Genomic DNA, 25,012 nt, shown 5'->3' on the forward strand with positions numbered 1-25,012 from the left:
AGAGAGAGTCAGCTTTTTTTTAAGGAAGAGATAGATAGATCCTTGTTAGCCAGAAGAATCAGAGGTTGTTGGGTGTAGATGGGGAATGTAGAATTCCAAAGAAAAAGAAATGCTCTGTTGTGACGTTCGACCATGAGGTATAGGAGCATGATTAGGCTATTCGGCCCATGAAGCCTGCTATGCCATTTGATCATGGCTGATATGTTTCTAAAACACATGCTCCTTACTAATCAAAAATCTATCGCCACCTTAAATGCAGTCAATGACTTGGCCTCCACAACCTTCCTCAGCAATGAGTACCACAGATTCACCTCTATCTGGCTGAAGAAATTCTTCTTCGTCTCAGTTCTAAAGTGTTATCCCCTCACTATGAGGTTGTGTCTTTGGGTCCTAGCCCCCCTACTAGTGGTAACATCTTCTCCAGGTCCACTCTATCCAGGCCACTTAGCATTCTGTAAGTTTCAGGGAGAACTCCCCTCATTCTTCTAAACTCCATTGACCACGGGCCCAGAGTCCTCAACTGCTTCTCATGTGACAAGCTCCTTATCTTTGGGATCATTCTTGTAAACTTCCTCTGGATCACATCCAGAACATCCTTCCTTAGATACAGAGCTCAAAGCTGCTCAAAATATTCCAACTGTGTTCTGACCAGTCTCAGCAGTCCATCCCTGCTCTTGTATTCTCACCCTCTCAAAATGAACATGAACATTGCATTTGTCTCCTCACAGATACTGAAACCGCAAGTCAACCTTAAATGAATCCTAAACTAGGACTCCTAAGTCTCTTTGTGCTTCAGATTTCCAAAGCCTTTCCCCATTTCTAAAATACTGTACACCTCTATTCTTCCTACCAAAGTGCATATTGTCATACTTACCTACGTTGTATTCCATCTGCCATTTCTTGGTCCACTCTCCTAGCCTGTCCAAGAACTTCTGCAGCCTTCCTGCTCCCTCTAAACTACTAGTCCCTCCCAGTCTCTTTGTGTCACCTGAAAATATGGCAACAATGCCCTCGGTTGCTTTGTCTAGGTCATTAATGTATAACGTGAATAGTTATGGTCCCAAAACAGAGCCCTGTGGAGCCCCATTACACATCGGCTGCCATCCCTTTTATCCCCACGCTCGGCTTTCTGCCAGTCAGCCAATCCTCCATCCTTGTCCCTAACACCATGGACTCCTATCTTATTTAGCTGCCTCCTGTACGGTGTCTTGTCAAAGACCTTTGGGAAATCCAAACAGATCACGTTCACTGGCTCTCCTTTGTCTAATAAAAACTGAAAGAACTGCGGATGCTGTAAATCAGGAACAAAAACAAAAGTTGCTGGAAAAGCTCAGCAAGTCTGGCAGCATCTGTGAAGGGAAAAACAGTTAACGTTTCAGGTCCGGTGACCCTTCCTCAGAACTTGCTTTGACTAACTTGCTCATTACCTCCACAAAGAATTTTAACTGACTTGTCAGGCCTGACCTCCACTTGACAAAGCTGTGCTGATGCTGACCTGTTTTACCATGGACTTTCAAATACTCGCACCCTTAATAATGGCCTCTAAAATCTTACCAATGACCAAAGTCAGGCTAACTGGCCTATGATCTCCTGTCTTCTGCCTCCCTCCCTTTTTAAACAGGATATTGAATGGTGAGCAGGCTGGGGTGGTGGAATGATCTATATCTGCTCATATTTTGTATGCTCATCCTACCCCTTTCAATTAGAAAGTGATTGCGAAGCCCAGAAGTCCAGGATACAGTGAGGAGGAAATAATTTGTTTAAACAGTGCAGCTATGTTCCAGGAAGGTACTTCAGGAAACCAAGGTAAGGTCATGAACAAACTGCAACATCTAAAAAGTGCAATGTCTTCCACAGAGGATATCCGAAGAATAAAGGATCCTCCAGCACAGAAGTGTCCACAGATCAGAGTCAGGATCAATAGTCTTCCAACAAAAGATCTACTATTCATCCAAATGCAAAGTGAATGCATCCTGAGAAAAGTGTGAAACATCCAATCTTCCTGGAGTGTTGGCTTAGGCGGGGGGAGGGGAGAAAATCGGTAGTTTTAGATGTATCAGAGATAATGGGAACTGCAGATGCTGGAGAATTCCAAGATAATAAAATGTGAGGCTGGATGAACACAGCAGGCCAAGCAGCATCTCAGGACCACAAAAGCTGACGTTTCGAGCCTAGACCCGTCATCAGAGAGGGGGATGGGGAGAGGGAACTGGAATAAATAGGGAGAGAGGGGGAGGCGGACCGAAGATGGAGAAAAGAAGATAGTTGGTGAGAGTGTAGGTGGGGAGGTAGGGAGGGGATAGGTCAGTCCAGGGAAGACGGACAGGTCAAGGAGGTGGGATGAGGTTAGTAGGTAGCTGGGGGTGCGGCTTGGGGTGGGAGGAAGGGATGGGTGAGAGGAAGAACCGGTTAGGGAGGCAGAGACAGGTTGGACTGGTTTTGGGATGCAGTGGGTCGGGGGGAAGAGCTGGGCTGGTTGTGTGGTGCAGTGGGGGGAGGGGGCGAACTGGGCTGGTTTTGGGATGCAGTAGGGGAAGGGGAGAATTTGAAACTGGTGAAGTCCACATTAATACCATATGGCTGCAGGGTTCCCAGGCGGAATATGAGTTGCTGTTCCTGCAACCTTTGGGTGGCATCATTGTGGCACTGCAGGAGGCCCATGATGGACATGTCATCTAGAGAATGGGAGGGGGAGTGGAAATGGTTTGCGACTGGGAGGTGCAGTTGTTGGTTGCCTCTCAGTCTCCATCTCAGGCAACCAGCTTGTAACTGATGTCCATTTCAAGCCCACCGACTCCCACAGCTACCTAGAATACACCTCCTCCCACCCACCCTCCTGCAAAAATTCCATCCCCTATTCCCAATTCCTCCACCTCCGCCGCATCTGCTCCCACGATAAGACATTCCACTCCTGCACATCCCAGATGTCCAAGTTCTTTAAGGACCGCAACTTTCCCCACACAGTGATCGAGAACGCCCTTGACCGCGTCTCCCGTATTTCCCGCAACACATCCCTCACACCCCGCCCCCGCCACAACCGCCCCAAGAGGATCCCCCTCGTTCTCACACACCACCCTACCAACCTCCGGATACAACGCATTATCCTCCGACACTTCCGCCATTTACAATCCGACCCCACCACCCAAGACATTTTTCCATCCCCTCCCCTGTCAGCTTTCCGGAGAGACCACTCTCTCCGTGACTCCCTTGTTCGCTCCACACTGCCCTCCAACCCCACCACACCCGGCACCTTCCCCTGCAATCGCAGGAAATGCTACACTTGTCCCCACACCTCCTCCCTCACCCCCATCCCAGGCCCCAAGATGACATTCCACATCAAGCAGAGGTTCACTTGCACATCTGCCAATGTGGTATACTGCATCCACTGTACCCGGTGCGGCTTCCTCTACATTGGGGAAACCAAGCGGAGGCTTGGGGACCGCTTTGCAGAACACCTCCGCTCAGTTCGCAACAAACAACTGCACCTCCCAGTCGCAAACCATTTCCACTCCCCCTCCCATTCTCTAGATGACATGTCCATCATGGGCCTCCTGCAGTGCCACAATGATGCCACCCGAAGGTTGCAGGAACAGCAACTCATATTCCGCCTGGGAACCCTGCAGCCATATGGTATCAATGTGGACTTCACCAGTTTCAAAATCTCCCCTTCCCCTACTGCATCCCTAAACCAGCCCAGTTCGTCCCCTCCCCCCACTGCACCACACAACCAGCCCAGCTCATCCCCCCCACCCACTGCATCCCAAAACCAGTCCAACCTGTCTCTGCCTCCCTAACCTGTTCTTCCTCTCACCCATCCCTTCCTCCCACCCCAAGCCGCACCCCCAGCTACCTACTAACCTCATCCCACCTCCTTGACCTGTCCGTCTTCCCTGGACTGACCTATCCCCTCCCTACCTCCCCACCTACACTCTCTCCACCTATCTTCTTTACTCTCCATCTTCGGTCCGCCTCCCCCTCTCTCCCTATTTATTCCAGTTCCCTCTCCCCATCCCCCTCTCTGATGAAGGGTCTAGGCCCGAAATGTCAGCTTTTGTGGTCCTGAGATGCTGCTTGGCCTGCTGTGTTCATCCAGCCTCACATTTTATTATCTTAGTTTTAGATGTAAAATGGTTAATAATGGATTAACAATGGTAGAATCAGCTTGGCGGGGGGCAGTGACGTTGTATAGGATAATGGTTCATTTTACATTGGCTCATTCTTCTGATGTCACACACAATATGTGTCTGGGGATAATAAGTCCTACTCTAGCTTTTGAATGGAGGAGATGTATTCTACAAGTTTGCTGATGTTGCAGTAATCATGCTTGGTTAAATTCAGTTGTGTTTTTTATACTCTCATGTAATAAACTTTCTTATTATCTAAGAACAGTACCTCTTCTGTAGAAACTTGAAATAACTGCACAGAGGCTGGTATCCTGTCATCAAGTCATCCTTTATTTACATGTGCACAGTACACTGGGTGGTCAGCCAGCTCAGAGTCAGTCTCCTGAAATAAGGAAGTTCTGAATCTCCCATTTATGTCTGTCACTTAAGCCTGCTTGATTGGCTCAGTTTAACAACCCCAAACAAGGATCTCATAGTCAGTAAGATCCACGTGGTTCCAACCAATACAAAACTCTATTTGCTTTATTCTCTGTAACTAGACTGACACAAACCAAGACAAAGGCAAAGGAGAATTGGTGGCAGCGAGCTGCCTCAAAATTCATACCCATCAGTACCACACACCGATAGTGCAGGCAAATATCACGAGGTACCCGGGAAAATACTACAACGGTGTTCAATAATTTGGAAATAGGAAAAACAGGCATCTCAAACTACATTAGATTGAAAAGAACTATTTGTTGATTACTCCTATTTGTTGATAACGTGCAGTCTAATCTCACATTCACTGATTAAAAGGCAAGAGCATTATGGAATACTGTCCACATGCCTGAATATGTACAAGTCCAACCACACTCAAGAAACTGGCTTGATTGGCACTCAATCTAAATGTTTCAGCATTCATTCAGTCCCTCCAGCACTGGCAGCAGTGTGTATCATCTGCAAGTTGCACTGCAATAACTCTTCAAGGCTCCGTTGACAGCACCTTCCAAATCCACCACCTCTATCACCCAAACCAGTGAGCAGCAAATACATAGAAGCACCACCATCTGCACATTCTCCTTACATCTCCTAATGGTACTGTGGGTGTTCCTACCCTCCAACGACAGCAGTGGTCTGAGAAAGCAGCTCACCACCACTTTCTCCAGGGTAATCAGGGAAGAACAACAAAATGTTGACCTAGCCAGTGTCACCCACACCCCATGAATGAATAAAAATTAGACAGTGTCTTCATTCAGCAAAATCTCCCCCTTTGTAACCTAACCCAGGATACTTCAACAATGCTGTAGTCCAACATCAATCAAGGCTTGTTGTTTGGGGCATTCATTTCATACCCATGCAGTTTTGGATGTGCCAGAAAACACATCCGTTTTAAAACAAACCATCTCCACCCTCCACAATTTGCAATTGTTGGCACAGATCCCATAGGATTATAGTGTATCACTAAACATGTTGGTTAAGGTAAGATTAGATTAGATGAGATTCCCTACAGTGTGGAAACAGGCCCTTCGGCCCAACAAGTAAAGGCAAAGTAAAGGTAAAGTAACCATTGTCATACCAGACCAGAGGGCTGCACTCTCATTAGAGACAGATGCCTGGTGGTGGTTTAACCTGAGGGTCACCACACCTTGAGCAAGTGATAGGTTGAGAAGGAGAGTTCTTCGTGGTAACCTCAACCTGTGCAGGAAATGAGCCCACACTATTGCCATCGCTCTGCATTGCAAATGAGTCATCCAGCCAACTGAGCTAACCAACTTCACAAACATGTGAACAAATGTTGAGAACAGCTTTTCAAGTTTGCCATTTCTCATTCTGGCATTGTTTTCTTTTGGTTTTATCTGCCATTGTCTTTTGATTTAACAGGTTTTTCTTATAAAATCCAGTTCTCTTTTTGCATTTATTGATCTTGGAGAAATTTTCTCCCAAGTTCAAAGCCTGAGTTAATATATGTAATCATAATGGGAAAAATAATTTCATGTGGGCATACTAGTCATTCCAACCCTAGACAGTGTGGTGCTGACAGGAGCAATTTTCAACTTGGTCTTAAAGCACCACAAGTGAATTGAACATATTTGAATAAAAATAAAATAAAAATAAACATCTCGGGAAGTATTTGTCCTATTTCCATCCATCTTGGTTTCTCCACGACCATGCACCATCCTTGGTTGAGAGGGCAGCTGGATATTGCTTTGTGAATGTTACTCCAAAATCAGTCAATGGAAAATTAGATAGGGTCATTAATGTCAAACCTAAGACTGCTCTCACCCTTATGAGGGAGTATCTCCCACCCTCTGAACATCTACGATGACCTGGGCAAAGTAACAAAGTCACTCCACAGGTAGTTTCCAGTGGAAGACTTAATCCACCTGTCAGTGGCATAGTATCTTACAGTCAAGTGTGGGAGTCCTTCGCATAGAATGCTGGAAAGTACATATTTTTCATGCATGAGAAGGAGGGTGAAAAATCTATAAAATATCAGAGAACAGCAACAATATTACATTAAAGACATATTCAATAAGGTATTACTTTCACCACTGGAACACATAATTTGGAAACAAAACATTCATTTTTGAAAATCTCGTCCCAAATATCAGAAACATTTTGAAAAGTTCAAACTCAATGTTACTTTTAAATCGAGTAGCTGCTGAAAAAGTGACACTGGTTTTTCATAAGATCCCACAAATGCAATGATGGCTGACTGGTAAGCAAAAGATTGTTGCCCTTTTCTATAAATCTTTAAATCTTGTTTCTAACCACACACCATCCCCTTGTAAACTGCACCTTCAAACAGCTCTAAATAATGATGTTTATAGTAAGGTATAAACATTGGAGGGAGCAGAGACATGAAACAGTAAGATGCGTTTGAATAAAGGCAGATGTCTGTTTCTATGAATCAAATGGCATTGACAATACACTAAACTTAAGTAAACAATCATCAAATGTATGTTTAAAGCTTCAAAGCTTCGCTCAGTCTGCACAGATTTGTTCTGAAGACATTAAAGTTGTGATGCATATCGTATGAAGTTGGTACTTTGCTGAAACTGGTTATGCAAAGTGACATTTGAATTTGCAAAAAGCACATACAAATTACATCGGAAAACGTCTCTTGCAATTTTTTCTCTTTAAGTCTGAAATGTGTAAACGCTGAAATTAGGCCACACAAAGTGGCATCCTATGGGATATTCACTTTGAACAGCTCTCTTTACCATTATTGTCACACGCTTTGAAGATACAAGAATCTTACTGCTCCATTATTAAAGTCTGTGGAGTCAACTTTATCAGATGTCATTCCCACTTCTGGTTTCATATTTTAATAAATGAATTGACATTTTGTTACAATATATCAAGCTGCTGAAATACACAAACAGCCCAGCTCATATAATACTTATCATCTGGATTATTAAAGAAAGTTCAGGGTGAAATGATGAATGATTAAATGTTCCCATAGTGTGGATGCTGTCTCAGCATCGAACATATTGAGCTCCATTAAAAGACATTGTCAATCAATGACAGGTTAAATTTTGGAAAACATTTTCATCTGCAGAGAGTCAGAGTTATATTGCCATATTTTGTTGAGCTGTGTCTGTACTTCTAATCATTTTGAAAATTTGTTCTGAGAATTTGAATGCTCGTGGAAGGAGCCTATCCATTCCTAATTGCGTTTTTGTGGGATCTTGCTGTGGTACATTTAATTTCAATCGTGACTAAACTTTAAAAGTATTGAATTGTCTATAAAGTACTTGGGCACGACCTGTGGTCATTAAAAGGCTCTATTAAAAACAATGCAGATCATTCTTCTTCTGTCATTTAGCACATACTATCATCGTCTCCATGGCAATTTGACACCACCACTCCATAGTGTGATGTGGCTGATACTTTGTACCATAGTGTGCCTGATCTGTCAATCTCACTCTCTGTTTGAAAGATAATACATGGGGCAGTGATTATGTTCCTATCCGCGGATTGTCCCACTGTTCAAGTCCTGCCTGCTCCAGAAGTGTGTAATAACGTCTCTGAACTGGATAGAAAGATAGATTGAAAGGAAATACTCATGGGCTGATGAATCAGGTAGGTGACATACCGTTAAGGTCTCATACGGCTCTTTTGGCCATTTAAATGTCCTCGCTGTGTCTGTTGTGATCACAATAGTGAACCCAATTGTCAATCCAGCTACCCCAGCCAATGACTGTAAACAAGCTCAAATATCTGAATGCTGCTTTTGGCATATTGCTAAGCCCCTCCCTATACCCATTGGATCTTTTAGACCAGGCCAATTTAAAGCATGTTTTATAAAGGAAAGCTTCACACCTGTTCTGTCAGATTTTCTTTAAAAAGCAATTGCTTTTAATTTTAGAATACATTTAAATAACTCAAACTTCATAACTCTCCTTAAAGCCTATTGGTTTATCTTAATGTTTAATTCTCTCATCTCTTCTTATGACAGAGTAATTCTTGTTTAATTATTTTCCTGTCAGGCATTGGGACAATTTTCTTCTTCAAGGTTCCATTTGAATGTGTCACATAATCTTTGAGTTTCTTGATCAACTACACCATGGTTATAACTCAAGGTGTGGTTTTTAAACATTTAGCGCAAATGCTGGGCTCATGTAAACTACATATATTAGACGCATTTTAATGTTTTAATATTTGAGCATCACTTTTTGATGACATTGTCAGACCTGCAGTTGCACACCTTCACTGCTAGCTAGAGCTCCATAAACATGGGCAGCCTCACTTCCTGCACTTGGAACAAAATTGGCTTTGTCCAAACTTTTTATGAGCAAAGTCATGGAGGTTCATTCATATATTAATACACTTTCCACTGCACATCTTTCTGCCAAAATTTACCACTAAATATATGAATGCCATGCCAATAGTTTATATTCAATGCTTTGAATGTTCACTTTGTAGTTCTAGGTTCTGGCCACTCAGTGGGTCCGTGGTGTTGGTCTGGCTTTCTCCCATCCTTGTTTCCAAGGTTTGGGCCATGAGCTTCAATTGGATTGGGCCACTGTGTACTGGAGAGCTTGGCCAGAGGAGTGGCTAGGTCTGCAGCACAAATCTTCAGTACAATTGCTGGAATATTGTCAGGGCACGTGAGTTTTGCAGTATCCAATGTCTCTGACTGGTTCTTAATATCATGTGGAGTGAATAAAATTAGGTGAAGACTGGTATCTGTGATACTGGAGACCACTGGAGGAGGCCGAGATGGATCATCCACTTGGCATTTCTGGCTGAAGATTCTGAGAATGCTTCAGCCTTGTCTTTTGCACACATGTGCTGGGCTCTTCCGTCACTGAGGATGGGGATATTTGTGGTCCTTCCTTTTCCATGAGTTGTTTAATCATCCACCACCATTCATGACTGGGTGTGGCAGGACTTCAGATCTTAGGTCAGATCTGTTGGTTGTGGGATCGCTTAGCTCTGTCTATCACTTGCTGCTTACGCTGTTTGGCATGCAAGTAGTCCTGTTTCATAGCTTCACTAGCTTCACTTTTAGCTATGCCTTGTGCTACACCTGACACGCCCTCCTGCAATTTCTATTAACCAGTGTTGATCCTCAGCTTGATAGCTGATTGAGTATGAGAAGATGCCAGGCCTTGAAGTTGCAGATTGTGCTGGTGTACATTTCTGCTAATGACCCACTGCATCTCACAAATGCCCAATCTTGAGTTGCTAGATTAATTTCAAATCTGTCCCATGTAGCATGGTGACCATGCCACACAACACCATGGAGGTTATTCTCAATGTGAAGGTAATGCTGCATATTCCCACCACCTCTGGCAGCCTGAAAGAAAAAAGATGTGGGTTTTTGGCTCAAGCAATTCCCAAGCCATGCTACATTGGAAGCCACATGATCTCTTGGTCAGGCAATGTCTTGTAAAGTATGCTGTCATGTGGAAATTGAAACATGGGTAATAAGAGCAGAAGTAGGCCAATTGACTCCTTGAGATGGCTCTGTCTTTCATTTGATCTTGACTGATCCATTAACTTAACATTATTTACCACTGTTCTGATATTCTTTGCTGTCTTCACCATATAGAAATCTCTGGAACTCTATCTTGAACATACTGAATAAGTGAGTCTCCACAGCCTTTTAATGGGGAGAGAGTTCCAAAGATTCTCCATCTTCTGTGTGAATATATTTCTCCTCTTCTCAGTCCTGAATGGCCTCCTTCTCATTCAGAGACCTCATCCCCAATTCTCGACCCACCTCCAGTCCAGGGAAAGCGTCATCCATTCACTCATCTGAGGCCTAAGGAGTTACACCTTGATGAGGGTCTCCTTCTCGGGTGTAGACTTCTTGGCTTGACCTGCTGGAAGTGATTATGTGGTGAGTCCAGTTAAGATACTCGTCATTTGTAGACCCCAGGATGTGACAGAGGGGAGGTGGAGTGGTAGGGTTGGGTGCTCTTCAAGTGTCCTGAGATGAACTCTCTGGGCCACCATACTGGCAAGATTCTTTATTTATTTATTCATTCACGGGATGAGGGTGTCTCCAACTAGGCAGCATTTATTACCCATCCCTAATTGCCCAGAGGGCAGTTCAGAGTCAACCACATTGCTGTGGGTCTGGAGTCACATTTAGGCCAGACCAGGTAAGGATGGCAGTTTCGCTCCCTAAAAGACATTAGTGAACCAGGTGGGTTTTTCCAACAATCAGCAATGGATTTATGGTCATCATTAGGCTCTTAATTCCAGATTTTTTTAAAATTCAAATTCCACCATCTGCCATGGTGGGATTCGAACCTGGCTCCCCAGAACGTTATCTGGGTTTCTCAATTAATATTCCGGTGATAATACTAATAGGACATTGCCTTCCTGGATGGCACATCTCTCACTCTTTGAGGAGAAGCCCATGTTTGATACAGAGACCATTAACCTCCTTTCCATATGTATACTTCCAAAACATAGACTAACTGAAACTGAGATAATAGGAACTGCTGATGCTGGAGAATATGTGATAACGCACTGTGAAGCTGGATGAACACAGTAGGCCAAGCAGCATCAGAGGATCAGAAAATGAAGAAGGGTCTCGACCCGAAATGTCAAACTTTCCTGCTCCTCTGATGCTGTTTGGTCTGCTGTTTTCATCCAGCTTCTAACTGAAACCGAATCTGCTACTGTATCGAAAAGTTTCTGACACATTGTATTTGACTCTGTACCTTTGAAATGGAGCAGCAAACCAGTTTCCATTCCTCAATGTATTGTTTGAGAAATCTGCCAATGAGTTTTCTACTACTATCTACTGCAAACCTAAAAACCAAAATTAGCCAGTGTTGAGATTCCTACGGTTTTATGCGTTACAAGATCACCCGACCAGCAACCTCATGAATTGGAATGGTTAATAGTCATGGTTTAATCTTGATGCCAAGATAGGGTATATCAATACTGTTTTGCACCAAAACAGCTACCCTTATCAAATAATCACCATCCATAATGCACTGTCACATGTGAGGTTCTAAGGCCATGACTTGCACTCCTGAAGTGTATCCGCGTCTGCACTAGATTACCCTGGAAGGACAGAGCATTCAAAACATTTGGTTGGCTGGTGATATAAGCTGTCTCACACTGTTACTTCCCAGTAAGCACATGAATCATGTGTTATGTAAATTTTGATGTTGATGTGATGCTAGGTATGGACTGCATACATTCCAATGACAGGCAGGTGGTATCACAGCATGCCTCCCTTTCTGCAGCAGGCAGTGTGCCAAACATGCTCAAGCAGCCTGTGCTTGCAATTCTCAAAACCTAATGTCCAATATTAGATGCAGTTGGACAACATTTACCCAATAATCCTGCATCCTCTATGAACTACACCACAAACCCATTTGTTATGATCAATCAGGCTAGCAGTGTGCCTCATTTGTGCATGCTATATGCAAGCTATATTTGCACATAGGACCTTGTTCTTTGTAGGCAGAAGGAATATGTCAGCCTATTGTAACTTTCTCAATGAGAAAACAGCTATGAAGATAGACAATCCTTGCTGTATCCCCATGGCAGGGCTCTGACAAGAGTCAAATTACCTGATTTAAATTTAATAATATCCCAGATTGACAGCAGGACAGTCCTGCTGCATTCTTATGCTAATCAAAGTACAACCAGTTAGCATGCTCTTTTCTTGCTGTATAAATTGCTGTTTCCTTTTTAAAGGTGGTTTTCTTGAGATTCAGTCCTGATGAATGCAGAATGAAAAGCTTCCACTACAGGTCTCTTTTTAAGCATTTAAATTCTGTACCTCCAAGCAATTATTTAGCTTCCGTTTCTGTTTCAGAATTCCAAAATGCATGGTGTTTTGTTTTTATTACATAATTTAGAATTTGTAGTCGCATAAAAATAAATGTAGAACACAAGTAAGATGTTTTCCAAGGGAACAAAGCATTTTTAACCTTCATGTAAGTTTGATAAAATGTTTCAAATACTCATATATGTTTTGAAAGATTTAAAAATTCACAAGTTCTGCTATATTCGCAGGACAAAGCAATTTCAAAACAATATTTAAGACAGGGATGAGGAGAAGCTTTTCTCACCAGACAGTGGGAAACTTTTGAACTTTCTCTTAAAAGGCAATGGAAGGAGAATCTTCAAGTATTTTTAAGACAAAGGTTGTGACACGGGAGGAGGTGGTGAAAGTCATTATGTAGGGATGAATGTAGAGTAATCAGATCAGTCACAATCTTATTTAATGTCAGAGTACATTAAAAGGGCTGAGTGGCCTACTCCTGGTCCTAATTCATATTTTTGTATTTAACAATACTACAATACTTCTTTCTAATATTGTTAGATAGCATGTTGAGCACTATAATTTAATCTACCCCATTACAGATGCATTACAAATTCTATTTTCGTTAATTGTCAAAGGAGTTTGCATTTGTTCGTCTTCAGTGATCCCCACAAAGGGCAGGCTAGCAGATTTTTGTGACTGTTAGTGCCGTTTGTTCTCATAATAAGACAGAGACATAAACTGAAAAGGATATCAGATCTCTGACTGAATAGTGGATAGGAACTTGTGCTAAAACAAATGGCAATCAATTTCTCATCACTGCAAGTAGTCAGCATGGTTGTCTTTATATATTGATTTGTTGCAAAAAGGCAATGGTAAATGTTTTTCTCCAATTGTTAAAGTTATCAAAATCTTTGGTGTGAATATGGAACAGGTTGCTTCAGAATATATCATCATATCTTTGCAATCGTAACATCACTGCATAAGATACTGCACTCTGGTTTTAAAGTCAACTTACATTTTCATAGAATTAGAAAGAATTGCAATAATGTTGAATACGTTGTCACATGAAATATTTGGTAACATTCACGAATCTAAGAAAAAGCTTGATGCATTGATGGGGAAGGATGGAATCAGAAATTTGGGTTGAGAAAGATAATTAGGGTGGGAAGCTCTCATGGACTATATACATTGGCATGTAATAATGGGTTGGATGGTCCATATTTTCTACATAATTCACTGTAAAACCAATTGTAATGCAATCACTTGGATTTCACCTGTGCAGATCAGATCATTGACTACTATCCATATTCATTGCACACACACATATGTGACACGACACTGTAGTTAGTGAATGCTTGCAAACTTCATTGATACCATAAGAAAACATTTCCTTTCAGAATAAAATTAGAATTGAAGTTTGAAAATATTCTGTTGGGAGCAAGTTCCTCCTGGACTGGAAAGTGTCAATATATTTATTTCATGTAGAGGTCAAGTGGCAGACAGAGGGAGGTCTGTAGAAGCTTTTTAGTCTTGATTTAAGTTGGATGATGCAGAAGGCAGTGAATGCCCAGTGATACAGGTAATAGATGACCAATGAACCAGACTTCCACACTTCCCTACTACTGATACCTGGAAAACACAAGAGATTAATATCATTTTTTCAAAATTACTTTACATTCCACATAAAATCTCTTAGCTGCAATATTGCAAGAATATATACAAAATGCAATAATCCAGTATGCTATCTTTGACATTGACAACCAAATCCTTATGGACTGGTATTTTATCAAACAATGCACAGTGCCTCTACATGGTCAGGAGATGAAACTACACTTTAACAAAGAACAAGAATAATACCCTTCTGTACTTGTCAGTCATTGATTTGTGCACAGTGCTCCTCAAAGCTGCATGTACTGAAGTTTTAGTGAAGATTTTCTCCTATTTTAATTTCCCTGTTCTTCTCAGGGTCATGTTTGGTTTCAGCTCCTGCAGGTTCAATTCTTATCACAGATCTTTGCCTTTGCAACTCTGTACAGCCAGAAAGGGCAGATATTAATCAAATCAAATTCCAGCATAAGCCTAACCTTGATGGGCAAGCATTTTCAGTAGACAAGCGTAAACAACAATCAGGAGTGCCTTGATCATCATCCAGCTGAGGGATGTGCTGAGATTGTAGTTATTCAAAAGCTCCTGATACCAGTGAAGTTATCGTAAACAAGTCAATGTATCTGTGGCCTTAATGCTTTCTGGAGTCAATGCATGATTCTTTGCACATCCTGGGATGTTTCACAGCTAATGAACGTTTCCAGATTCACTCCGTGCAATTTATCTTCCAAGTGAGCATGCCACGCCTGTAAATATGAAGTAAATGTCTATGCTTGATCCAATCTTAGGGTAAAAAGTTCCCACGGAGGTTTAACCAACTGGGCAAGTGGCCAGTTTCTGGGCTGTAGATTTCATATATAATGCACCAAACTCGTAGACTTTGTGGTTTTGAATTCCTAATTATAAAGTCCTTTAATTTTATTAAGCTGATTAGTAAGTACATAGTGATTCTAATGATGGCTAAATCAACACAAGCTTTATGATATGACCGAAGGTAGAAAAATATAAGTATTTAAAGCTGAATTGAATGCAATTCTGATTATCTAAAAGCTTTCACAAGTCAAAATTCAAAAATATTCTTTTTAATGTTACTCCCTGAGACTGTACACGATCTTGCCACTCCACTTGTCCTTGACCTATGCTTGTGTTTGATCCCTCATTGTTTTCATCACTAAAATTGTCTTTTCCACTTCTGTTATATCACCTATCTCTACTGCATCCTCAGCTCATCTGTTGCTAAACTCACATCTGTATCATTTTAGCTCCAAATTCAAGCATTTCAAAGTTCCCTTGGAAGTCTTTGAAATATGTTGATGGAATAGCAGATTTGCGGTGCAGTGTGGTGCCAAGAATATGAAAGGGGAGGCAACGGCCTAACGCTATTATCACCAGGCTGTTAATCCAGAGACCCAGATAATGTTCTGGGGACCTTGGTTTGAATCCTGCCATGGCAGATGGTGGAATTTGAATTCAATAGATAGCTGGAATTAAGAATCTAATGATGGCTGTGAATCCATTGTTGATTGTTGGGAAAAACCCACCTGATTCACTAATGTGCTTTCACAGCAATGTGGTTGACTCTTAACTGCCATTTGGGCAATTAGGGATGGGCAATAAATGCTGCATAACAAGCGATGCCCTCATCCATTCACTGAATAAAGGGAAAAAAAAATTCCTGCACTAGGTGAGGTCACCATGAGGACCCCCTCTCTCAGCCTCATCCCTCATCTGTGGCTTAGTGACCTCAAGTTAGATTCACCATCAGGCATCTCCATCTTTAATGTGAGAGCCATCTATGCTCATCTGGGACAATGGTGACTTTAACTTTTCCCTTTCCTGTAATCATTAATTCATGCCAAAGTTTGCTGCTTATATTCTAGATTGCTCCAAGCCTTACTCAGCTGTCATGCTTGGGCTTGCCTCTTGCCTTAATTTTAAAATTCTCATCCATTTTTCTTAGATAGCCCCAATGTATTCACATCGCATATCTCCAAATCTGACCTCTTCAGCATCTCTCATTTTCAACACTACAATATTAGTGGCTGGTCTACATCTGCCCAGGGGCTAAACTCTGGAATTTCCATCTTAAACCTCTCCAATTCTCTAAATAAAAACTGAAAGAACTATGGATGCTGTAAATCTGAACAAAAGCCAGAAGTTGCTGGAAAAGCTCAGCAGGTCTGGCAGCATCTTTGAAGAAAATTCAGAGTTAACATTTTGGGTCCAATGACTCTTCCTTAGAACTGATAGTAGGCAGGAAAATGTTGGTTTACATGCAGAAGATAAGAGGGTGGAGGGAAGGAATAAGGAGTAAATGATAGGTGGAAATAGAACCCAAAGAGAGAAGAACGTTGGATGGACAAAGGAATTGGTAACAATCTGACTAGGAGGGTGAATAGCTGTTAATGGACACTGTTAGTAGTTAACAATAGATAATACGAAATGGCAGGCTATGTGATAGCAAGGCGTGGTATGTGGGGTAGGGGTTTACGACACTTTAGGCCCTAAAATTATTGAACTTGATATTGAGTCGGTGGACTGCAGGGTCCCCAAGTGGAAAATGAGGTGTTGTTCTTCCAGCTTGTGCTAAGCTTCGCTGGAACAGTGCAGCAAGCCTGAGACGGAGATATTGGTCAGTGAAGAGGATGGTGTGTTAGAGTGGCAGGCAACTGGAAGCTCAGGGTCGATGGGAACTGCAGATGCTGGAAAATCCAAGATAACGAAGTGTGAAGCTGGATGAACACAGCAGGCCAAGCAGCATCTTAGGAGCACAAAAGCTGACGTTTCGGGCCTAGGCCCTTCATCAGAGAGGAAGGCTCTCTGATGAAGGGTCTAGGCCCGAATCGTCAGCTTTTGTGCTCCTAAGATGCTGCTTAGCCTGCTGTGTTAATCCAGCTTCACACTTTGTTATCTTGGAAGCTCAGGGTCTCTTCTGCTGTGTAACATAGTTGTTTTGCCAAGCACTCACCCAGTCTATGCTTCATTTCTCTAATGTACAGGAGACCACACTGTGAGCAGCAAATGCAGTAGACTTGATGGTGGGGAGTGCAGGTAAAGTGCTGCTTCACCTGGAAGGTATGTTTGGACCCTTGGATACTTGGGATGGAGGAGGTAAATGGGCAGTTACACCTTTGGCAGTTGCAGGGGAAGGTGCTGTGGGGCAATGTGGAGATGTTGGGAGTAAAAGTTGTGTGGCCCAGGCTGTCCTGGAGGGAAGGGTCCCTGCAGAAAGTGGCCCAGGGAGGGGAGGGAAACATGTGCCTGGTGGTCACATCTTGTTGGAGAGGGCAGAAATGGTGGCTGATGATCTTCTGGATGTGGATGTTGGTGGGATGGTAGGCAAGGACAAGGGGAACTCTATTGCTGTTGTGGGAATTAAGAGAGAGTTTGAGGGTGGAAGTGCAGGAGATAGGTCGGATCCAGTTGAGGGCCCTATTGACAACAGTGCTGGGGAATCCTTGGTTGAGGAAGAAGGTAGACATTTCGGAGGCTATCTTGTTGAACTTGGCCTCATCTGAATAAATGCGACAGCGATGGTGGAACTGAGAGAATGGGATGGAGTCTTTACAAGAAGCAGGGTGGAAATTGATTAACTTTTCCAATTCCAGACGAAAGAGAGAAGCAACACAGATGATAGCATTGACATACTGGAGAAAGACTTGTGGTGGGGGCTGGGATAGGACTAGAAAAAGGAATCTTCCACATACCCCACAAAGAGACAGGCATAAATGGGGCCTATGCAGGTATCCATGGCCACCCCTCTGACCTGAAGAAAATGACAGGAGTGAAAAGAGAAATTGTTGAGGGTGAGGACAAGCTCGGCCAAGCGGAGGAGGGCAGTGGTGGGTGGGGACTGTCCAGGCTTTTGTTTCAGGAAGAAGCGGAAAGACCTGAGACCATTCTGGTTGGGGTTGGACATGTAAAGGGATTGCACGTCCATAGTAAAGAGGAGGCAGCCAGACCCTGCAAACTGGAAATTCTGAAATTGGTGTAAAGCGCCAGAGCAATCACAGCTGTACATGGACAGGGATTGGGCCGGAGAGAAAAGACTGAGTTAAGGTAGGACGAGATGAGTTCTGTCAGACAGGAAATGGCTAAGTCAATGGGTCGGCCCAGGCAGTCCTATTTGTGGATTCTTGGAAGGTGATAAAAGTAAGCTGTGTGGGGCTGGGGGGGCCATCAGTTTGGAGACAATAGTGGGGAGGTCACCAGATGAAATGAAGTCAGTTACCATAGTTAATACAATGGCCTGATGCCTCATAGTGAGGTCATGGTCCAGGGGAAGATAGGAGGAGGTATCCCGCAGCTGGTGCTCAACTTCAGACTACAACAGCACCACCCTTATAAGCAGGCCTAATGATAAAGTCACGGTTGGATCTAAGTGCACGGAGTGCACACAGTTCGGAGGGAGACAGGTTGGAATGGGTGAAGGAGGTAGAGAAGTTGAGGTGACCAATGTCACATCGACAGTTCTCAATGAACAGATAAAGTGCAAGTAAAAGGACAGAGGCTTGGGGACCGTGCAGTACTCCAGACTCCATATTGAGTTCAACAGTTCAACATGAATCATTTTGATTGTGCTACCAAACTGTTGCAAACACACAGTGCTGGTGAAACTCAGCAACTCCAGCAGCCTCAGCACAGAAAGACATAGAGCTAATTTCAAATTGAATGTGACTCCTCTTCAAGTTACACAGGTAAACAGGCAGTTTTGAAGCGGAGTCACATTCAATTTGAAATTAGCTCTATGTCTTTCTGTGCTGAGGCTGCTGGCGTTGCTGAGTTTCACCAGCACTGTGTGTTTGCAACAGTTTGGTAGCACAATCAAAATGATTCATGTTGAACTGTTGAACTCAATATGGAGTCTGGAGTACTGCACGGTCCCCAAGCCTCTGTCCTTTTACTTGCACTTTATCTGTTCAAAATCTCCCCTTCCCCCACCGCATCCCAAAACCAGCCCAGTTCGTCCCCTCCCCCCACTGCACCACACAACCAGACCAGCTCTTCCCCTCCCGGCACTGCACCACACAACCAGCCCAGCTCTTCCCCTCCCCCCACTGCATCCCAAAACCAGCCCAGCCTGTCTCTGCCTCCCTAACCTGTTCTTCCTCTCACCCATCCCTTCCTCCCACCCCAAGCTGCACCTCGATTTCCTACCTACTAACCTCATCCCACCTCCTTGACCTGTCCGTCTTCCCTGGACTGACCTGTCCCCTCCCTACCTCCCCACCTATACTCTCCTCTCCACCTATCTTCTTTTCTCTCCATCTTCGGTCCGCCTCCCCCTCTCTCCCTATTTATTCCAGTTTCCTCTCCCTATCCCCCTCTCTGATGAAGGGTCTAGGCCTGAAATGTCAGCTTTTGTGCTCCTAAGATGCTGCTTGGCCTGCTGTGTTCATCCAGCCCCACATTTTATTATCTTGGATTCTCCAGCATCTGCAGTTCCCATTATCACTGATACCTGTGTAATTGTGTTGGTTTCACTACTTCTGTTTCACCTGCAGAGGCTGCTGTTGCACTTTGAAACTGACATTTGCCTGATAACAAAAAATGAAAGATGGCGACAATGTAATTCCACTCAGGGTGCCAGCAAAATGACGACGTGGAGCAAACTCTGACAGTGAAACGGTTACTTCCTGCTATGAATGAGGCTGAGCAAACATTATAGAGCTCACAAGACATGTTATTCGGGTTAGATGTGCCAGCCTGAATATATGCTAACTGTAGACACTCACGATAAATTAAGGCAACAGTCACTTAGATAAGGAATAACGGGCAAAAAACCAGAAAAGAGCAACTTAATAAAAAGAATACATTTATACCACCAGATACACTCATGGATGATATTACCTCATTGCTAACTGCATTGATGGATTTCTTCAGATATATTTATTTATTCTTAGACCTATTGAACAGAATGACTTCTGAAAACTTCATTCCTCTGGTATTTTGACCAATGAAAAGTCCACAACAATTAATAAAGTCAACAAAAATGACACAACCTTAATATTACACACCCATGTTACATCTTTTTTTCTTTTGTTACTATTAACAGCCCCTTTGCCTTTTGCACCAGGCCTCAGCACCATCTCCCCTCTTCCTCCGCCTCTACGTCTGTGAAAGCAATTAAAAACAGCTTATTTTCCAACACTTTTTGAGTCCTTAACTCTGGTTCTCTCTCCATAGATGCTGGCAGATCTGCTGAGTTTCTCCACTATTCTCCATGTTTGTTTCAAATTTCCAACACCAGCAGTATTTTCCATTTATTTTGTATGACACGCAGTGGAATGCTAAGACTTTGATCCTGACAGCATGCTGTTTGTCTGCCTGTTACCCTTAGAATCTACATTTATTTTGGGAAACAAAAAAAACCAAGGAACTGTAGATGATGGAAATCAGAAACAAAAACAGAAATTGCTGGAAAAATTCAGCTGGTCTGTCAGCATCTGTGGAGAGAAAGCAGAATTATTGTTTCAGGTCCAGCGACAGTGTTCTGAAGAAGGGTCACTGGACCCGAAATGTTAACTCTGCTTTCTCTCCACAGATGCTGCCAGACCCGCTGAGTTTTTCCAGATATTTCTGTTTTTGTTTGATTTTGTGAAATGCTTCTTGTATTAATGAAACCCTGTGATAGCATCCACCAGATTCTGCTCAGTTACCAGATCTATGTCCTCGATCTGAAACATGCAGAACTTCACACCCTTCCCAAAACTGTCAAGAACTCCTGAATTCTGAATAGGCACTTCAACATTACCAAAGGCAGGCCTCCTGTTGTCAAGTGCACTTCAGCATGAAAAGAATTAGTAATTAGAGAATTAGTATTATCACAGATGCATGCAAATAAATGTATTCAGTTAAAACAGTCAGTTTCTCTGAAATAAAAGCAGAGTTTTCTGCACCATCGTCTTGGAACTATACTGTGTATTCCACTGCATTGCAGACCACAACTCCCAAAAACAAATGGATGATTCACTTAATTCACTCACTGAACTGGCACTATTTAATTCAGTGGTTAATTAAAGGCTTCTGAACCAAGATGGACATTCCATTTCAATTTGAAATTTGGCAGTAGCACTCACATTAACCTGTGACCTCGGGTTGAAGATTGTGAAAAGAGATGATTCCTAGTTGAAAAAAGTTTTGTACTGATCTGAATTTCACTCTTAAAAGTTGAATGATCCTCAGTTATTTTGTAACACAAAGTTCTGTACAGATAGATAAACAGCTGGACCTTTCTCACCACTAACAAACTGTAGGATGAATTACACAAACAATTTTGTTATATTGCAAGGATGGTGCAGCAATACATTCAAAGCCAGAGTAGTTTGGTGCAGGCAAAAATAAAACAATTTGGGGATATAAATAGTTCACATTCACATACAGTGCAGAATATTAATTATCTTTGAAATTAAAAACAAGTTTTCAGCCCCATCATGTGTCAATTACACTATCAATTATTTGCCACTCTAAGCTTTTTTAAATGCAGCAAGTAACTCATCTCTTGAATCCCCAAAGCCATCTCAAAGTACAGGTCAGGCATGTGATGGAATTCTCCACACTTGCCTGGATAAATGCAGCCCCAATAAATCAGAAAAATTTCAAAACCATTCAGTACAAAACAGCCGTCTTGATTGGCAGCACATCCAGAAATATTCACTGTCTCCACCACTAACATTCAGTTATAGCAGTGTGTGCCATCTACAGGTAACAAGGTGTAGAGCTGGATGAACACAGCAGGCTTTGACCTGTCTGTCTCCTCTCCACCTATCTGCTCCTTATCCATCTTCCATCCACCTATTCACCCATCCACCCATCCCCACCTCTCTATTATTTCAGAATCTCCTTCTCCTCCCCCCATTTCTGAAGAAGGGTCCAGACCCGAAATGTCAGCTTTTCTACTCCTCTGATGCTGCTTGGCCGGCTGTGTTCATCCAGCTCTACACCTTGTTATCTCAGATTCTCCAGCATCGGCAGTTCCTACTATCGCTGTACCATCTGCAGAATGCATTGCAGAAATTCTCCAAAACTGCTCACCATCCTGACTTGGAAGTATATCACTGTTCCTTCGCTGTCGCTGGGTGAAAATTCCTCCTGAACAGTATAATGGTTGTACTAACACAAATTGGAACTGCAGAGGTTTGAGAAGGCAGCTCACCACCATCTTCTTAAGGGCAATTAGCACTGGGCAATAAATGCTACCATAGCCAGTGATGCACACGTTCCCGGAATGAATAAAAAATAAAGAAATGGACTGTGGAATATTAGTGGTATTATTTGCATTTGGACCATGTATCTTCCTACATTGCATTCTCAAATCAATAATGTTTTTTATAATGTTTTATAGTGTTTATAACATTAAATGTTAAAGTGCAGCAAATCACAAAAAATAGTTTGGTATTGGTGAGACTGCACTCTTTAGAGTAATACAGCATAGAAACAGGCCTTTCAGCCTGAACTAAACTTCCAAGGGAGTTGTGCTAGGTGCAATGCACATTAGGTACTTTGAAGCTTAAGTTTCATGTTCATTTGATGAGACTGGCTACAAAGCCTTAATAAACTGGACCATGTAAATTCATGGATGTGAGTTTGCTCGCTGAGCTGGAAGGTTCGTTTTCAGACGTTTCGTCACTATACTAGGTAACATCATCAGTGAGCCTCCGACGAAGCGCTGGTGTTATGTCCTGCTTTCTATTTATCTGGTTAGGTTTCCTGGGGTTGGTGATGTCATTTCCGGCATTGGTGATGTCATTTCCTGTTCTTTTTCTCAGGGGATGGTAGATTGGCTCCAAATCAATGTGTTTGTTGATGGAGTTCTGGTTGGAATGCCATGCCCCTAGGAATTCTTGTGCATGTCTCTGTTTGGCTTGTCCTAGGATGGATGTGTTGTCCCAATCAAAGTGGTGTCCTTCCTCATCTGTATGCAAGGATACGAGTGATAGTGGGTCATGTCTTTTTGTGGCTAGTTGATGTGCGTGTATCCTGGTAGCTAGCTTTCTGCCAGTTTGTCCAATGTAGTGTTTGTCACAGTTCTTGCAAGGTATTTTGTAGATGACGTTTGTTTTATTTGTTGTCTGTATAGGGTCTTTTAAATTCATTAGCTGCTGTTTTAGTGTGTTGGTGGGTTTGTGGGCTACCCTGATGCCAAGAGGTCCAAGTAGTCTGGCAGTCATTTCGGAAATGTTTTTGATGTAGGGGAGAGTGGTTATGGTTTCTGAGCCCGTTTTGTCTGTTTGTTTGGGTTTACTGCTGAGGAATCGGCGGACTGTGTTCATAGGGTACCCAATCTTTTTGAATACGCTGTATACGTGATTTTCCTCTGCTCAGCGTAGTTCCTCTGTGCTGCAGTGTGTGGTGGCTCGTTGGAATAATGTTCTAATGCAGCTTCGTTTGTGGGTGTTGGGATGGTTGCTCCTGTAGTTCAGTATTTGGTCCGTATGTGTTGTTTTCCTGTAGACGCTGGTTTGAAGTTCCCCATTGGCTGTTCGCTCTACTGTGACATCTAGGAATGGCAGCTTGTTGTTGTTTTCCTCCTCTTTTGTGAATGTTATGCCAGTAAAGGGTATTATTGATGGTCTTGAAGGTTTCCTCTAATTTGTTTTGTTTAGTGATGACAAAGGTGTCATCCACATAGCGGACATAAAGTTTGGGTTGGATGATTGGCAGAGCTGTTTGTTCGAGTCTCTGCATTACTGCCTCTGCTAAGAACCCTGATATCGGAGATCCCATGGGTGTACCGTTGGTTTGTCTGTAGGTTTTGTTATTGAAAGTGAAGTGGGTGGTGAGGCATAGGTCCACTAGCTTGATGATGTTGTCCTTGCTGATGAGGTTGGTGGTGTCTGGTGTATGTGTCTTCTGTTCTTCTAATAGTGTCATCAGTGTTTCTTTGGCCATTTCAAAGACATTTCCGAAATGGCTGCCAGATTACTCGGACCTCTTGGCATCAGGGTAGCCCACAAACCCACCAACATACTAAAACAGCAGCTAATAAACTTAAAAGACCCTATACAGACAACAAATAAAACAAACGTCATCTACAAAATACCTTGCAAGAACTGTGACAAACACTACATTGGACAAACTGGCAGAAAGCTAGCCACCAGGATACATGAACATCAACTAGCCACAAAACGACATAACCCACTATCACTCGTATCCTTACATACAGATGAGGAAGGACACCACTTTGATTGGGACAACACATCCATCCTAGGACAAGCCAAACAGAGACATGCACGAGAATTCCTAGAAGCATGGCATTCCAACCGGAACTCCATCAACAAACACATTGATTTGGAGCCAATCTACCATCCCCTGAGAAAAAGAACAGGAAATGACATCACCAATGCAGGAAATGACATCACCAACCCAAGGAAACCTAACCAGATAAATAGAAAGCGGAACATAACACCAGCGCTTCGTTGGAGGCTCACAGATGATGTTACCTAGTATGATGACGGAACGTCTGAAAACGAACCTTCCAGCTCAGCGAGCAAACTCACATCCAGAACCTCAACCTGAGCTACAAATCTTCTCAAAATGTAAATTCATGTCTAAGACAGTAATTATATTCCATGCTTCACTCATTATTAGATTGTATAAAAATAGCACATCTTACCTTTAAAGCAGTGAGACAAAAGGTACATGTCTACACGAACATCCTCTTGAACAGGATCAAAGGAACAGATTTGATCAACTAAATTACTGTTAATGTTCTAAGAGGAGAAGAGCAAAAAATACATTATTAGTACAAATTCAGGAATCATATGATGTCAGATCAGCAGAGTGATATTAATGTTGACTCCAAACTATTATATTCAGAAGCCAAATGTCAATCAGTGAAATATATTCAGATCCTAGTAAATGCAATGGTGCAGTTTTGCAATGCACCTGCCACATTGAGTTTTTTTTAATTACTTGCCCTGGAGTAATTTTGAGTTGACTTATATTAAGATAATGTTAAATTCAACTCGCCATAAGCTAAATCCACATGCTGCTGGGAATATATATTAGATCTAATTAGAAAGGGTGTTTTTGAAAATCACAACAGTTTGCAAGA

This window comes from Stegostoma tigrinum, chromosome 27 (assembly GCF_030684315.1).
Source record: "Stegostoma tigrinum isolate sSteTig4 chromosome 27, sSteTig4.hap1, whole genome shotgun sequence".
NCBI classification, from domain to species: Eukaryota; Metazoa; Chordata; class Chondrichthyes; order Orectolobiformes; family Stegostomatidae; genus Stegostoma; species Stegostoma tigrinum.